Source organism: Sander lucioperca, chromosome 14 (genome assembly GCF_008315115.2).
Source record: "Sander lucioperca isolate FBNREF2018 chromosome 14, SLUC_FBN_1.2, whole genome shotgun sequence".
NCBI classification, from domain to species: domain Eukaryota; kingdom Metazoa; phylum Chordata; class Actinopteri; order Perciformes; family Percidae; genus Sander; species Sander lucioperca.
In genome coordinates this window covers 24,490,135-24,504,140 of record NC_050186.1, presented here as the reverse complement: position 1 = coordinate 24,504,140, position 14,006 = coordinate 24,490,135, and the positions used below count along the sequence as shown (strand labels likewise).

General features: G+C 40.5%; 1 long non-coding RNA gene across 1 annotated transcript in view; it reads left to right on the top strand.

The window, feature by feature from the left end:
• The first annotated feature begins 5,183 nt into the window (after positions 1-5,183).
• The window catches only part of LOC116034857, a 43,621-nt gene continuing 34,798 nt past the window's right edge, over positions 5,184-14,006 (top strand). Inside the window, exon 1 of the long non-coding RNA XR_004101222.2 lies at positions 5,184-5,688. This is a non-coding gene — a long non-coding RNA (uncharacterized LOC116034857). The remainder of the gene's footprint in view (positions 5,689-14,006) is intronic.

Sequence of the window (14,006 nt, the reverse complement as noted above, 5' to 3'; positions counted from 1 at the left end):
TTTGCAGGTGTGCCGTATTTTTCTCATAAGCCAATCAGAGCAGACTGGGCGTTTCAGGAGGGCGTCTTAAAGAGACAGGCACTTGAACAGAGCGTTTCAGACAGAGGGTGAATACAGGTATATTCAGACAGACAGTATGAGAAAAATAATGTGTGTTTTAAACATTAAAGCATGTACACATGTTCTAGAAAACCCAAATACAAGTGGGAACCTGAAAATGATAATAATATGTCTCCTATCCCTAAATCAAACTTCTAGAATAGGAGTACATTTGTTCAATTATCTGAGGGTCATTCACTCGTGCGCACCTCAAAGCACGATTACTGCCAAGAAACTGAACTTGCTATTCAGTCGTTTTACCTTGTAGGCAAATTAATTCATTAAAAGTTCTGTACTTTTGTCTTTAGTGGAGACTTTGGTGCGACATGCACGTTAGATGAGTTTACAACTCTAATGCATTCTTCAAGTTAAAAAACAGGAATGTGTCACCCTGAAATCCACACTGTCAACCAGCGCGGTAGCAAAGTTTTCGACAGAAAATGAAGTCACAGAAATGTAATAGTGAGTCGGTTAAGTTATTTAACAAGAAGAAAAGCCAAGCATTCACTGGTTTCACCGCATCAAATATTACAGGGTGTCAGCAGGTTTCACCAAGTGAAATTGAAGACTTTTCAAGACCTTTTTAAGACCATTATCAATGAAATTTAAGATGTAGGCCTATATCACAACATACAAAAAAGCAAAAAGGTCAGATGTCAGAGTCCGCAACATCTTCTAAAACAATTCCCAGACTTCCTCAGCGTTGGCTCTGATCCCAAAAGCAACACGGAGCTCGCTTATGAGACACTCGGCAGCACTGGCACATGGCTGCTGTTTGCTGGAGACCCTTCACGGCAGTTAGATGTTTCTCACTTTTTTGCATGAGACTCCAGCGCCCATACACCCAACGGTCCCAGTTTAATTGCTTTCTTGCATAAGAAGCAGTAGGCTTCAAATCCGTTGTTGGCAACTGGCTTTAACCAAGCCCTAGCCTGGCTTTGCCAGACCTTCCTCCACAGCGCTGCAAAGGATGGTCTGGCTAGTCCGGCTAGTCCACACAGCATTCCGGGATGGGAGAAAAACGTGCTCTGGTGTATTGGCATTTCTTTAAGCACCGGGCAGAGCCACGGTGCTGCTGCAAAATAACCTCGGGAAGGAACTTGTTTTGGTGGAACATGTGTACGTTCAAAAGTAGTTTTAGTTGTGTGAGAGAAAACTCAGATCGGACAGATAGTCTAGCTAGCTGTCTGGATTTACCCTGCAGAGATCTGAGGAGCAGTTAACCATAGTCCTCATAAATCCACCGGACTCTTAGTTGAATAAAACAACCAATTTAATACATTGTAAAGGATTTTCTTTTTTTCACTTGAGGGGGTCACAACAACACAGAAACTGTAAATGAAAGTCACACATGATCATGTTCTAGCTGCACATGTCCATATTGTGTTCCGCTGTGACGAAGGCGTTTGTTTCATTTAACCTTGCAGACATACAGTAATTATTGTAGTGTTTTTTTTTTCTCCATCCTTTAATACTACAGCAGGTATTTCATTTTGCATGACAGAAAGAACAAGGATGGCAATTAGTGCTTGTTGCTGAGGATAAGCCGCGGCCATTATCTCTTGCCAAGTGTAAAATTAGTGCGATTATCAGCAATATTGCCGTGGAAATGTGGTCGGACGTGGATCATTTAAAGATTGAAACCTAAATGGGAGTTTTTCAATCAGTCTATCTGCACATCCAGCATTCAGTCTGAGAAGCGAGAATTCACAACATGTCAGCGAAGTTAATTACTTCACTGAATGCCTCCCTGCAGACAGTAGAGTAATAGCATCAGGGGAGAGAATGACTTTTCTTCTGTTGTATTTGTTTTAAAGCACAGCAGAATCTTTCTTAACCCCTATTTCACTTTAATTAGGTATTTGCCCAAGAGACTTGGTTTTTGAAAAACATCTGTGTTCTTGTTATCCTAAGGGCAGTAACCTTGCAGTAAGTGTTTCTTATTCTCTCATTGATTACAAAGTGTGTTCCCTCAGAATTGATGACCTTATTATAATGGGTGTTTTTACTGTGTCCTTCAGAATGAACTCGTAGAACAAAAAGAAAAACTCTAAACAAAAAAATCACAACTTCTCACGAAGCACTTTTGAGGTTTTTGTTTTTGACTGATATCAAATGGCTCTCTTTTTATGAACTGACATAATTGTAGGTAAAACCTTTTAGCTGTGGACTTAATCGTGCACGGAAAGGTAGACACATTTTTTACTAAAGGGGAGAGGAAATTGAGGAAAATATATACATTTATGTTATTAAAAACAGGAAATATACAGATGTGTATTATGAAAATCAAGCCTATATTTGTGTGTGCTGTATTTATGGAGCTTTACTCTAATGTTTACAAGGGTGACAAAAGAGTTCATCAAGATGGACAAAACATGTAAAAAGAAAATTCAGTTCATCAGGCAAGTTTTCTTATTAGGAACTGCTTTTGTTTGGATGCAGAATTATGGTTTCTAAATATTGGCTTAGTTTTAAGTTATATTTTTTAATATCACATTTAGATGCTTTTTTTTTATTGTATAATCAGATTTTGATTGGAAGACAACAGCAGTTGACTCGGGTTTTTTTTTAATGTTTTGTGTGCTTGTGTAATATAAAATGATAACTTTGAGACAGTTGTTGGATAAATACTACACATATGCAATCCCTGAATTGGTGTGTCCATAGTTTCAAATAAAAATGCAACATTGTAAAACATTTTACGAACTTGTGTACGAGGAAATAAGCTTCTTTGCATGATGTATTTGTAAATGTCTTTGGTCTTTCACTGCCTCGTCAAACTGATCATCTATTTTTCCTATGTAAATCATAGTTTAAAGCCTAACCGGGCAGCACTGTATGCAATGAATTTTTGTTTTAATAAATAAACATGAAGGATTTTTACCTTGCCCAGCCTCCAATGTTTCCATTTCTCTAACCTACAGGATCTTTACATTACATTGTTTATCAGACAGGCGAACAAAAGGTGTTCACAACCATCCATCGCACTCTTCTAGTAACGTGGGTTCTGATTGGTACTGGTTGGTATTCCTCTTTGCTCATTTTGAGTGTTTCGCATACACAAATACTTTCAAAATCAATGGAACTTTGTTGATCCGAACCCCTTTGGCAAAAATGTGGCTATTTTTGAGAGAATGTAGGCGCTCGCTGGCATAGAAATGAATCACCAAAGTTAATTTTCAAGCTGTTTAAGAAATAGATGTACACGGCGGGAAAGTGTAGCCTTCAGGTTGCAGTTCCCCTTCTGTTTGCAAAATATTTTTTTGAAAGAAAATTAATGGTTATTATGGTTTTCATTTTTGTCAGCCTCGGATGACAGCTTCCTTTTCATCAGCCTCTCTCCATCTCATTTGGATTGTGAGGGTGACTTGGTGTGATTATCACGGATCGCTGCAGGAGACGTTCTGAATTCACACTGGTTTAACTATGTCAGCAGGTAAGCCCTTTAACTGGCACGTTAAGAAGCAAACGGTCCGTTCTTATATTGGGTAGACGTGCAGAGCCTATTTAAGCCAATAAACACTGGTAAACACTTTTCATTTAAAAAGCCATAATATTCTAAGTGACAAGCTGCATTTATAGTGACACTTAGCGTAAATGGCTCCCTGTCCCAAAGTAAAGAGGCTTTGTGGAGAAGTGAAATATAACCATCATTACTACTTTTACCATGATGACTGACTTTTTCTTCCTCACAGTGATGCACAATAAGCCTGTTCAGTTTGGCAGTTAGCGCTGACTATAGTGCCTGACAAAAACCTCTTTGTTGTTGAAATTAAAAAAAGCACGTTATGAAAAGGAGTATTTAGCCTATAATTTTCGCATCATGAATTTAAAATTATACATTTTTAGAATGGACCCCCCCCTCCCCCAAACAGATAAGCACATGCCCAAAGTACCTACACAACCAGTGGGGTTGAGTGTATATTTTCACACGTCCCCAATAATTACAGCAGTAAACCTGGAAAATTTGTCTATTTAATTATAACAATAACACAAAGAGAACAGTGAGGATGCTGTTTCTATACAATAAGAATACTTAAGTCAAGGTTAACTAATCCTAATAATAACCATAAAACACTTGGCTTTTTGGTGGTGACGGAACCACATTTGTAAGATTGTTATGCATTTCCAGTGTGGTTGCAGAAGACAAAGCCTGTAATTTGGGCATCGTAATCATTTAAACCCAATTTTGACCAGGGTCATTCCAGTCTGGGCCAGTTGGGGTCGACGTTCAGGAGATACAATCTCATACTGTCGTTTTTTAAAGCTGGAGTTCGGGACTTTTACATATAAATGAACGTCGGTTACATTTAAGCCCTTGCCAAACGAGTTCACACAATGCTGATTAAGCCTACTGCCACCAGGGAAAGATCTCTGTATTTTTCAGAGTTGTGGTGTCTGTGTGGCGACACAAGGCACCGGATGTAATGCATTTTCCATCAACCAGCCAGAGCTAAAGGGGGCAGGAAGGGGGGAGAGACCATAGTGAAGGAGTATAGTGAAGCTGTAGAAGCATCCAAGAAACATTTCTAGAGTGGTTGATCTGGATAAGAAAAAAACTCTGCAGTCAGAGAAATTATTAAATTTAAAAATAAATTTAAAAAAGGGCACAAGGGGACGGGGGCAGATTCCTGGATGCAACTGGAATAAAAAATAATAATTTTGTCTTTGTTTTTTATTTTTATAATTTTTTTGGATGCAGCTCAAAACATTTAGGATTGCCCCAATTGCAGCTTTTAATACACATATATTGCTTTTCCATAGCATTTTCCATATATGTATTTCTCCTATGATCCCCTGATGTAACGTAGTGAGTGGAAAGGTCAGAGACGGTTTAAAGGATCTTTAGAAAGGTCAAGTGAGGGCAGAAACCGGAAATTAATCGGGTATGACATTTGTGCATAGACTTGTCACCACGGTTATATAATGGCCCTTTTTCACAGCAGACATTTTGACTTGTCATAGTAGGAAAAGCACAACTGAAATTCATAACCTTAACGATGGCTCAATTCCATCAAGTGTCCCAGTAAGCTATTTCAGTGAGTCAGCATGCACAATACCAGGTAAGTGGAATGCAGCCATCATTAATGGTTCTGAATACACCTGTGCTTTTCCTACTATGACATGTCAACATGTCTGCTGTGAAAAAGGTCTATGCATTCATAACAGACTAAAAGTAAATCCACAATAACAAATGGAACTGTTGGCTGAAGGAACAAAATGTGTAAAAATAACATTTATTCTTGCCACCAGCGACAGCGAGGCCGCAGCATAGACTGTAGCTGCAGGGCCGCAACTAGCTAGCTAGCTAGCTAGCAACAGCAATGGTTCAGCTAGCTGCGCGGTAACGTTAGCGCGGACGACAACACGGACGTTGCAGAGCCACAAACAAGCGGAAGAGGCCGAAGAATCAAGACTTTGACACTGCACTTGTGACAGAAATGACGGATAAACAACCAAAAGCCTTGGAAAGTGGATTTCGGAGCCGGCAGCAACTAGAGATGCTCAATACGATTTCTTCCCAAATTCCAACAAAAACTGGATTGCGGAGCCTAGCCTGTTAACTAGCTAACGTTAGCCTACACGAAGGTAAGACAAATCTATTTAATATGTTCTGTGGCTGTGCCGTGCTCTTTTCGTATTCCGATTAAGCTAACGTTATTGTAATATGAACTGTGGCTGTGCAGCGGGGTTATTAAAGTAAACGTTATAGTAAATCCAAACTAAAACTAAAATAAATAAAAAATACAAATAATTTAGTAAACTGAAGCTAAATTAAAACTAAAACCTTAAAGGAAAACTCAACCCAGACTGAAACTATATTGTGGTTTATAACTACCATGTTAAAGAAACTAATAAAAATAAAAATGAATGTAACGTTAAATCATTTCAGTTTTAGCGATAATATTTCACTTCTGAAAAAAGGAGAAGGCATGAATTTCCGTCAACTCATGACATTGAACCAAAGACTTGACATGAGATGGCGCTTTACATCGGACACATAGGCCATTCCTATGCACTTCTCCAACCATGTGTTTTGTAGCATAGTCCTGAGACATACCTGGCACAAACAAAACAAACTACAACTAAATATTTATAAACTAAATGTTTCTGAGAAATGGAACGGCTGTGCAGTGCTGTTTTCATATTAAGGCTGCACAATTAATCGCCATTTTATCGAAATCACAATATGGACTAGTGCAATATCCATATCGCAGGGCAAAATATGTGTCCAACTGAATTAAGTATTGTGGTGTTGCAGAGACGTCCTGGCCTACAAATCGTATTCCAACAGACTAAATCATCGCAGAAATGACAGTATAATCATTTTAGTTTTAATTTTTTTTCAATGAAAATGAGATTGATACAAAAATGATCATTCCCTCCAATAACGTGAATCATATTGCAATCGCAATATCAGTCAAAATAATTACAATTAGCTATTTTCCTCATATCGTACAGTGCTATTTAATATTCTGATGAAGGTATTGTAACATGCACTGTGGCTGTGCAGTGCTGTTTTCATGTGGAGCTGTTGTGTTATTATATACTGTGCCTTAACATCGAGCCTATGTATGTTAAGTCTGTATGGTTTCATCTCAAGCTTTTTATGATAACATTTGGGTGGGTTGGTGTTGGGTTTGATAAGGACGCCCTGTCTGCAAATGCCAGGGCCGTTTTTTAAACCCAGTCCGGCACTGAGTGAAGGTATCTGCAAAAGTTTCACGGTCATTGTACTTCATTTGTTTTCCTAAAATATCCACTTCTGGCAGCCAAAGCATGATTAGGCCTAATATATTTGGCCGGGCTAGCGGCATGCAAATATTTTCCTCAGTTTCTTTGTGATTTCAGTGTAAATTTCAGTATAAATTAACAAGGTAAGCTTTGATGAATGACAATTTCTGTACACATACACTTGAGTATTTGCCCACTATTTGCTTCTCTCTGACTGTTAGGACTATACAAACTACTGTATAGTGGTAATAAATAGCTATATGGAAGTCTTAAGTATTCTCAGGTTTAATCCTCAAGTCTGTTCGTGAGGATACTCAAATCCCGAGGATTACAGAGCCTCAGGTTTGGCCAATTTGCCTTGGACTTGTGACTTGTCACACGTATGACAGTTTGCCCTCAATCAGATGAGATGGATGCTGTCTGCAGGTGTCCAATTCATTCAGAGCAGCTGCACAACATCACATGTCCACACAATCTCCATATCACACCTGTTGAACGCTCCGTCTTCTAAACCCCTCGAAACGCCTCAGACAGCAGACGAGAACCACGAGTGGAGAGATTGTCCTTGACATGTATTTTGACTTTGCCTGTCATAGCCATACTGCGTTATGAAACAGAATGTGTTGATTGCTATAGCGGCTTCGTACAACAGCCACATATTCTTTCCACACAAAACGCTTCAAAGACAAGAACGCCAGATGTAAACTAAGCGACGGGAGCAAATGTTACAGAAAGATAGGATTGTTGTAGTGCTGTCGGTGCGACTCGAGATGTCATACAGACATTAACAACAAGCTAAATGTCCTGCAGGACTGCGCAAAGGCACGGCTTGTTTTTTTTGCCTCGTTCTTTAGAATTGCCAGTCTAGGGATGAAAATGCATTACAACCTTTTCTATGATTTCCGTGAGACTTTTGTTCATACATAGCCTAAAGCCTGAAATATAGGCTATAACAAAATAAAAAGTCTGTTTTCACCTCCAAATACAGCCGTCAATAGGCTATTTTACACAATGAATGTTTGCTGTTTCAGGCAAATGGATTATTCCATTAGTGAAATGGATTACAAATGGTTCGGGTGGGGTCGACTGTGTTGGCCAAACAGCAAATTAGATAAAGAAAAAGTGAATGCAATCAGTCTGGTGTGCTGAAGTTTGAGTTTAATTTGTGCCAACATAGTGTTTATACTGCTTTCTTATTTTATATCAAATGTTACTGTTAATTTCATTGATGACTGCACCGTGTTACCTTTCACTGGTGTCCACGTCTGTCTGCCGTGCTGTTTATCGAGGACTGGCGTCTGTTGTCGTTTTGCATCCACCGATGCGTTCTGTCTTTTCCAGCTGTTCATCCTTCCAGACGTCTGAGTTTGCCCATTGTCTTTTGAGTTCAGCCATCATCTCTTTCACTTCACGTCACTTGGGGCATTCGTCCATAACTTCTGTCAAACGGAATAGACGGCACATGCCAGTCGACATCACATTACAGTTAAGCACATCAGACAGATGCAAATACTAGTTTATGCTGTAAAATCTTAGCTCAGATTACATCATCACTCTTTTGGAACAAATGTAACATTAAAGAGGAAACTCTGAGCGGAGACGGCACAGTCAATGTTTTCCATGGTTGTCCTCAACCGCACTATGGCTGGCAGCGCTCTGCTGGCTGAAACGGGGACAAAAGCCATTTGGCACCACTGGCAGATCATTCAAATGGTTTAGTGCTACAGGGTTTAAACCAGGAACCACTAATGAAATTGAGCGTAAGGCTTCTTCAAGGTTATTTTCAAGAATGTCCTTGTGCAATCAGAGTCACAATTATAACTAATGGAGAGGAAGCTCAGTCTGTGGGTGCATACATTTCATAACAGTTTCCCACATCCGTGACACTTGCACAAGCTGTTGTTATAATTGATAGTAAATAAAGAAATGACAAAGGCAAATGACTTTGGAATCAGAATAAATACTTAATTTGGGACAACATTTTCCATTGTTCCAAGAACCCAAATCACCAGCAGATCCACTTCAACATATGCCATAGGACATATTGGACTCCCCAGAAGAGATAGGTCTCTAAAGTCATTCCCACTCCCTACTGCACGTTCTGTCAACCTGAACAAACTGGATCTTTCCTGCACGTGGTCTGGGAGTGTGAACAGGTGCATGAGTTCTGGAATAAAACATCAATAATATCTGATGTGATAGGATGTCGAATTCCTACTGACCCGATTGTTTTGTTACGTAATGACGACTCTAAATCCAGCTCTACTCTGATCCAGCTAACCAAACTTTCTTCGGTCTCCAAAACAGGAGACCGAAGAAAGTTTGGTTAGCTGGATCAACCGCGGCCAAGAAAATGATAGCTCAATGCCCCCCCCCCCTCCCACACACACACACACACACTCGCTTTGTATAAAACAGTGGTTGGCGTATTTTCTAGACATAATTATGCTTGAGATCTCTACAGCAAGGATTAACAAAGCCAAATCATGGACTATAGACCTGTGGAAAAGCGCAGCAGCACGGGTATCAGTTCTGGTGACCTCAGCGTCACAAGAATTAGAGGAGAGCGACTAGGCAAGGTGTGATTTTATTTTTATTTATTTTTTTTTGGTTTATTGTTTGTTTTGTTTTCCTCGAGGCTGCAGAGGGTGGGAGAGGGTTTTTGTTCTTGTTCAATTGTATTTGTCTGTTCAGTATGTTTAAAAATTAAAAAAAAAACTGTTTGGAGCCACAATGTGTCATTTGTGAAGATATTTTAGACAATAGGCGTTTCATTGCGTAATAAACAAAAAAAAGACCCCTGGTTACAGAACACCCACAGCGTGAGTTCAAAGTGAGACACTTCTTTCAAGGCAGCACGGAGAGGTTTAGACAACAGCGCCTCGGCAGCGGACGAGTAAGTAAGTCCAAGATAACAAAGAGTGCTAAATTTACATTAATTGGCACATTGTGTCATGAGGATGTCAGTTGTACAAGTCGCCACATTCTGATGCATTGGCATCTCCAGAGCTAAAGTGTGTGAGGCAGCGCAGAAGTAGCAGTCATCTCCGCATGAGCTATGACAAACCATTAACTAGAGCAACTGGAACAGTGACAGGACGTCATCACTCGCGAAGTTATGGCAACCAAATAAACAACAGGGCGAGTACTACTTCACTCAGTAAGTGATAAACAGCGACGAAAGCCGCGACATGAAATCCGCACTCACGCCCGTGAAATATGACAACTACAGTTTATTGGAAAATAGCATTGTGGACACTGAAGTTGATGAATTTACTGTTTATCAGACCCCAGATGAGACAAGAAGCTAACGTTAGCCACGCTGCTGTGACGGCCCCTCTGCCTCTGACTCGCCGCTGCAGGAGTCTGTGTGTATTCCTCCGACACGCTGTAGTAACGTTACTGATTTAAAACCGTTTTCCAGGTTAGTGGGGGTGCATATACCGCTCAAAACCAACATGAAAAATGTAGCTAGTAATGTTCACTCAGCGTTTTGTTTTGTTGTTAATCTGTGTGTAAAATGAGCGGTGACGTTACATCACCCTACGGTACCGTCTATTTTCTGGATGGTTTCAAGGTAACGGTCGGTAGCTTACATTAGCAGATAAGCCCATACTCTGACGTCCACACGGTGTTGAATTGCTATTTTTATTCTCAATTCTTGTCATTTTGGTGCTGGTGATTTTCCTTTGGGGCTGGCTAAAAACCTCTTTTGGGGGGGAGGGGTGCCAAAAATTCCTCTGTGCAGGAAAAACCCTGTGTAATTTAGAAAATGTTTTTTTCCTACTATGTCTGCTTCCCCTCTTTTTCCCTTCTCTCTGGAATACACACACACACACACACACACACACACACACACACAATGACACACAATCCCTCTCGCTTCTGTTATGCTCGTTCCCCTGCCACCCTGGAGAGTTCACTGCTCTTGCTGTTTTAACCTCCAACCCGGCTTGTCCATGCTGCGTACGCTGCGTGTCACTCAGTGAACTGTTTGTTTGCCACTCATCGCTCACTGGCCTGCTCCTGTCCCCACATGGCTCCCTGCAGGCCACAAACCACTGGAGTGATTTCACATCACATGACCCTTCTTCACAGGCTCCTTCCCCTCGTAGCAGCTAGTAATTTACTCCAGACAAGGAATCTCTGCTCCTATCAGTGAGATAACGTTTTATCCTTCCTTCCCAAACCCCCCTCCCTTCTTCTGTCTCTTTTTTTCCCCTTCTCTACAGCAGCTTCACATACTCTGCATGGAGTATGGCTCACCATACAAGGTGTTATCTGTGATAACACTGCAGCAAAAAAAAGCCACATATTACTGTACGCAATCTATTTATGCTTCACAAGCAGCTTGTAATTAAAAGTCAGCATCAGGCATGGTGTCTTGCATGCTCTGAAATCTATCCAGTTGCACTGACTAAAGAAATGACAGAAGACATACTGTACAATACAGAGAGCAAGCCATGAAGACTGAAATCCCTGTTTGGGTTTTATGCCAATGTAACAGTTGCAAAAGGAGCACAATTAAGAAAGCTAAAAATTGGCAGCAAACGGGGCAAAAACTGACAATGAACATGTGCTGTCACACTGACGCGCTTCAACAAATAACCTCCATTTTCACTCTGCTACACTCAGTTTCCTCCTGTTCTCTGTCTGTGTCTCCACCTCAGCCCTGCTACTCCATGGTTTCCTTGCGTAAAATTGCTTTTGAACCACCATCTTATCAAATCCTCTTTCTATAACCGACTCCTTAAAAGTCTTTTCTTTAAACAAGTGAAAAGATTCAGCAGTGCGGTTAGAATATTACAAATCCACATGTTCTAGAAAGTGTAAGGCAGCTTGCTGCATTTGTATCAAGAAAGACTTGATGAAAGGGAAAAAATCAATCGTCACTATGGGGCCTTTATCGAAAACCAGACTTTTTGGCTTTATTGTTAAACAACCGCCATTGCAGATGAAAATCAAGAGTATTATTAATGTATATTTTATTACAGCTACGTTCCACTCACATAGGTGGTCATACGTTGGACCTTGTTTTTTCTCTCAGTCTAGATATTGATCATATCCGTTGTGAGGAACTACTGATCACTATATATATATGTATATGTGTATATATATATATATATATATATATATATATATATATATATATATATATATATATATATATATATATATATATATATATATATACACACACACATACATACAGTGAGGAAAATAAGTATTTGAACACCCTGCTATTTTGCAAGTTCTCCCACTTAGAAATCATGGAGGGGTCTGAAATTATCATCGTAGGTGCATGTCCACTGTGAGAGACATAATCTAAAAAAAAAAATCCAGAAATCACATATGATTTTTTAACTATTTATTTGTATGATACAGCTGCAAATAAGTATTTGAACACCTGTCTATCAGCTAGAATTCTGACCCTCAAAGACCTGTTAGTCTGCCTTTAAAATGTCCACCTCCACTCCATTTATTATCCTAAATTAGATGCACCTGTTTGAGGTCGTTAGCTGCATAAAGACACCTGTCCACCCCATACAATCAGTAAGAATCCAACTACTAACATGGCCAAGACCAAAGAGCTGTCCAAAGACACTAGAGACAAAATTGTACACCTCCACAAGGCTGGAAAGGGCTACGGGGAAATTGCCAAGCAGCTTGGTGAAAAAAGGTCCACTGTTGGAGCAATCATTAGAAAATGGAAGAAGCTAAACATGACTGTCAATCTCCATCGGACTGGGGCTCCATGCAAGATCTCACCTCATGGGGTCTCAATGATCCTAAGAAAGGTGAGAAATCAGCCCAGAACTACACGGGAGGAGCTGGTCAATGACCTGAAAAGAGCTGGGACCACCGTTTCCAAGGTTACTGTTGGTAATACACTAAGATGTCATGGTTTGAAATCATGCATGGCACGGAAGGTTCCCCTGCTTAAACCAGCACATGTCAAGGCCCGTCTTAAGTTTGCCAATGACCATTTGGATGATCCAGAGGAGTCATGGGAGAAAGTCATGTGGTCAGATGAGACCAAAATAGAACTTTTTGGTCATAATTCCACTAACCGTGTTTGGAGGAAGAAGAATGAGTACCATCCCAAGAACACCATCCCTACTGTGAAGCATGGGGGTGGTAGCATCATGCTTTGGGGGTGTTTTTCTGCACATGGGACAGGGCGACTGCACTGTATTAAGGAGAGGATGACCGGGGCCATGTATTGCGAGATTTTGGGGAACAACCTCCTTCCCTCAGTTAGAGCATTGAAGATGGGTCAAGGCTGGGTCTTCCAACATGACAATGACCCGAAGCACACAGCCAGGATAACCAAGGAGTGGCTCTGTAAGAAGCATATCAAGGTTCTGGTGTGGCCTAGCCAGTCTCCAGACCTAAACCCAATAGAGAATCTTTGGAGGGAGCTCAAACGCCGTGTTTCTCAGCGACAGCCCAGAAACCTGACTGATCTAGAGAAGATCTGTGTGGAGGAGTGGGCCAAAATCCCTCCTGCAGTGTGTGCAAACCTGGTGAAAAACTACAGGAAACGTTTGACCTCTGTAATTGCAAACAAAAGCTACTGTACCAAATATTAACATTGATTTTCTCAGGTGTTCAAATACTTATTTGCAGCTGTATCATACAAATAAATAGTTAAAAAATCATACATTGTGATTTCTGGATTTTTTTTTTTAGATTATGTCTCTCACAGTGGACATGCACCTACGATGATAATTTCAGACCCCTCCATGATTTCTAAGTGGGAGAACTTGCAAAATAGCAGGGTGTTCAAATACTTATTCTCCTCACTGTGTGTGTGTATGTATATATATATATGCGCGTGGTGGTCACGACACTAGTTGCAGTCTTCTCCTGAACAGAGGTGTCGCTAATGAGGAAAGGCTACCGACTTTGCCATTTCTACGGACTAGAAGAAGAAAAAGGTAAACAATGGCAGAACTGGCAGCAGCATTGACGTCAATGTTTCGATTTGATTCGATGACCTACTTCGTTGGATCAAGCCTTTCATTCACCATAAAAGAACTCCTCTTAACCCAGTAAGTTTACAAGAGACACTCTGAGAGTCCTGGCATCCTGTTGCCCTCGAACTCGTCCATGCTTCCTGTTTCCGCTTTGTCGTGCGTCGCTGAAAAATATAGATCCAAAATCCTGGC